The sequence below is a fragment of the Amblyomma mixtum genome, chromosome 4 (genome assembly GCF_055824585.1).
Source record: "Amblyomma mixtum isolate Tamu chromosome 4, ASM5582458v1, whole genome shotgun sequence".
NCBI classification, from domain to species: Eukaryota; Metazoa; Arthropoda; class Arachnida; order Ixodida; family Ixodidae; genus Amblyomma; species Amblyomma mixtum.
In genome coordinates, this window is record NC_143015.1 from 151,075,240 (window position 1) to 151,079,804 (window position 4,565).

General features: G+C 44.7%; 1 pseudogene; it reads right to left on the reverse strand.

Moving 5' to 3' along the window:
• Positions 1-610: 610 nt before the first annotated feature.
• On the reverse strand, positions 611-1,236 carry LOC149348785 (uncharacterized; annotated as a pseudogene).
• Positions 1,237-4,565: the final 3,329 nt, after the last annotated feature.

The window sequence follows — 4,565 nt, forward strand, 5'->3', positions numbered from 1 at the left end:
TTTGAAGTGACACGAGTAGGATCACTAATCACATTTGAAAAACCATACGACTCAAAGAGCTCTTGGAAATGCAAAAAAGTAATATTATTTGGAGAAGCATTTATATTGAAATCCCCAACAAAGACACATTCGAGGTTGAGCTCGAGGCTACGTTCAAATATTTCTTCTGCAAAGTGCATGAATTGCTTTAAACACCCAGATGGCGGTCGGTACACAAGAGCAAGCAGTATGTTATAACAGTGAATAATGACGCACTCAAAATTTTCATTCACAATGTTATAGTTTGTTAGAATTTGATACGGTAGTTGGCAACGCACATACAGAGCAACACCTCCTCCGCGCTTTGATGAACGGCAGGCTGACACACAATCAAATCCCGGCAAAAGAAAACAGCCGCCAGATGTGAACCACGTCTCACTAAAGCAAATAAAGTCAAACTCGTGGTTTAAATCTGATAAAAACAAAGCAACCTCATCAAATTTATTTCGCAAACTTTGGGCGTTTAAATGAAATAAAGAAACTTCTGCTTATCCTTGAGTTGCTCACTATGGTGAGCAAAATTGGACATGAACGGCATCGCGTTTGCTTGAAAATACAATTGCCTGCGCTATCACCTCAGATTGGCGAGGTCATCCTTATCGCGGATGACAACTGCTCGTGCACCGGCTTGTTTCCGTACAAGCACCTTTCCATTCACGTGCCAAACGAACGCGTAGCCAGATTCCTTAGCCCATTCTTTGGCAACTGTCAGAAGAGTGCGAGTGTACCGAGTCATATTTTCACATATGTATACTTTCCGGTGTTGTCATCTCGTAGCGCCTGCCTTTTTGCCAGCCAGGCATCACGAACCTCCTGCTTTGCGAAGCGAACAATGACGCCCCGTGTTTTGCCCGGCTTCGCGGGAAGCCTGTGTAGGGCTGTTATGTCACTCGAGCACACCTCATCAAGTTCCAATTTTGTGCCTATTTTATTCACTTTCTTTAGTAAGTCCTCGTTTTCCGTCTCTGGTAGACCATGGATTTCGATGTTCAGTCGACGACTGCGCCATTCTAGACTGTCAACGTCCTTATTGAGCTGTGCAATTTCACAGGCCCATTCAGCTTTCTCAAGCCGCTCTACACGCTTCGTGACATCCTTTGTCGACTTTTCTTGGGCTAGAAGACGTGTTTGAAAATCATCAAATTTATCTGAGAGCAGGCTGACGGATGACTCAAGCGACTCAAGCTTGCTGGACATGGCCAGAAGGGAGTCAATTTTACTTTCCAATGAAAACAGCCTAGTGATTAGTTCTCTATCGGACTGCTGCCCTTGCAGTGTATCCTCAGCTTTACGGCTGCCCTTACATGTTTCGCACCTCCAGGCCTTCCAAGCCTTTGCTCGTTTCGAAATGAACGTTTCTTCCGAAACGCCTGAACATGATCCGACATGGTACGTGAATTCACACTCTGAGCAGCACAGTGATTGACAGCTGTCATCAACAGGTTGTCGACATGCGCAACAGCGTAACATGATAATTGCGTGACACTCAATGGTAGCCTTGGCAGCAGCGGCAGGAACAAGAAGAACTATCGAAAGAACGACCAACCTGCAAATACGTGGAGCAGTAATTCAGGAGACGTGTGCGCTGGTTGCTGCCGCTGCTGCCAATGCCAAGGAAACGCCCCTTGCTGAAAATTCGCCGGACGATGTCGGCGATACCGCTGACGATTGTTCGTGCTTTTCACCGTGAGGCCCGGCGTTATGCAGGATTCTCAAACGCTGTCCGAGATCGATGTTATTCGTCGTGCACCTCTGGCTCGGCAGCTTGCCGCGTACAGATGTCGGGCACCTTGCTCAGTGGACGGGCTCGGCACCTTGTCGCGTACAGATGACAGGCGTCGGGTAGCCTGCAAATACGTGGAGCAGTAATTCAGGAGATGTGTGCGCTGGTTGCTGCCGCTGCTGCCAATGAGCCCAATAAAGTTTTGATTTCTAAATCCTATCTCCATATCGGTCGCGATGGCCGAATTTCTATGGAGGCGAAATTTCAGAGGCCCGTTTGCTGTGCGATGTCAGTGCACGTAAAGAACCCCAGGTGGTCGAAATATCCGGAGCCTTTCACTACGGCGTCCCCCATTGTCTGAGTCGCTTTGGGGCGTTAAACGCCAATAAACCAAAACTAAGACTTCATTCTATAATTTTTTGAGCTGTTTTTAATATGAGCCTAACACTGAATATCATTTTTATTTATACGTTTTTGAAGCTCCCACTACATACTACAGACATCGCTATACTGCAACCTAGTGAAGAAGGTAGCACCCCTTGAAGCTTAGCAAATTACATTGGTTGCAAAAAACAATTGAAAGGCTGGAATGATAGACGCATATATTTGATTGGGATGCTAAAAGAAAATATATCAGCCCTATTCATGTGAACAGGAGCTCTGCTAACTCTATAGCGAAAAGTGTAATTGTGACCTCAGTGACTATATGTCGTCAGGCAAATATCGACCACTCCTATCCCCTCTGATTAAACTTATAAATGGCCTGATATATCTTCTGAGGCTATACAACCATTTTGATTGAACTGTTGTTGGTTATGCCACTACCTTTCAGAGCAAGATATCATTGTACTTGTTTTCTACCAAGCTTCTCAGCATACCAGTGCGTGTCTGCGTTACCAATATCCAAGGAAGGCTGGGTAGGGTTTGCGTAAGTACTGAGCGCTAAGCCTAAGATGAGTAATAATAAAAAAGTCAATATTACAGTTGACAGGGCGTATCGTACGATGACATTTCAGCAGCAGGGCGCAGTACGAGAACACAAGCCAGTACCCACACGTACAGGAGATGTGCCACATCCAATGTACTGTCTCCCTTTGCTCTTGAGAACGGTTTATGTGAGATTCTGATTTCGGTGAACCGTAAGAAGGAAATATTTCCAGGTAACCTTGAACTCCGTCCAGCTGTACGCCTGCAAAACGACGCTAAAATGCTGCACAGCTGTAAAACACAGCCTTCTGTATAGTTTTCCTACATAATACGTGATTAACCTGCCGTTAGTTGCTCAATTTTATTGCTCATTTAGCTTCCCAAAGAAATATTCAGTGTTTAAAAGGTTAGGCCTCCCTACTGAAAAATCCGGTATGAATTTTAAACCGGAACCGCAAACCGGGTTATTGTACAGGATTTGCGATACCGGATTACCGGAATATCCTGTATAAAACAGGACAGTCCTGTATAATACAGGACTCTCCTGTTTTGTACAGGATACTCAGGTAATCCGGTATCGCAAATCCTGTACAATAACCCGGTATGCGGTTCCGGTTTAAAATTCATACCGGCATACAGGACAGTCCTGTATTCTACAGGCTGGGCCCGTATTATACAGGAGGGCCCTGTATCACAGGACAAAGGCAGGAATAAAATGCTTCAAATATATCCCACTTGGACTAAATCTGCCCAAAAACTGGGGCCATAAGTGTACATGCCAAATGCTGCAATATACAGAGCCTCAGAAACTGGTAATCTGCGATTATCAGCGACTCGTATTGCAGTCGATGTGCAATTGTGTTATTTGCTCCCAGCTTTTACCAAGTATTGGTAGCTTGGTGAGTATTATAATGCATCAAAAACTTCAAAAGATGTTTATTTTTTTCGCATGTCTTGAACCAGCTCACTGAGGTAATAATTTAACTCTTTGCGACGATCTACCGGCGCTGGGGTCTCTACAGGGTGCTGGCCAATGAAGTAGTCAAAAGCACCTGCTGAAAAGTAAATATGATTGGTAGTACATAATGCCCCCAGCTTATCATTTAATTGGGCACTGACACACAACATAATGCATTGAGCACTGTGACATGCAACTTAAGGCCATTATTACTTTATTCATTGCGCAAATCCATAGAATCGCTTCAATTACCTAAATATACTGAGCATTCTTTAGCCAAAACACTACGCACACTAAATATAGTCGAAACGTTGAATCAAGATGCAAGAATATATCTCGTTAGTGTATGTACGCTCTCTTAAAAATTCGATGATATTCATAGGCATATTTATTTAACCATGACATGAACGCCCGCCCTGAACTTGAAAATTTGTATCTTTCAACCACACAAGAACACTGCCTGGTACATAAGAGAAAAAGATATATTTACTGATACCAGCAGTCTAGGGCAAACATCGCGTCCCATGAATTTTAGAACCGCACCTTGTCCATATTTTAGCACCGTGATAAATTATTGGACTTCAACGATTGCTTCGATGCGCAGACACAACGTACAGTACCTTAGAATCTCGCACAGTCCGTATGTCGACGTCGTCGCGGCGAACAGCACGCTCCCACGTAATCCTACGTGAGTCTTTTGGGAACGAAAACACAAGCACTTTTGGCCCGTTGTCATAGTTTCCTCTACAGTTGGGCACGCAGCAGCGACCCATTGTTTCAACAGCAGGTCACGACACGCAAAGATTTAGGTATCACGATGACAAGCAATTTCCTAGCCAGCACTCACGAACGCAACAGCAATAAAACGCAGCAGCGCACGCTGACATGTCCGGCTACACGACTACGGAAGGGTGCAGA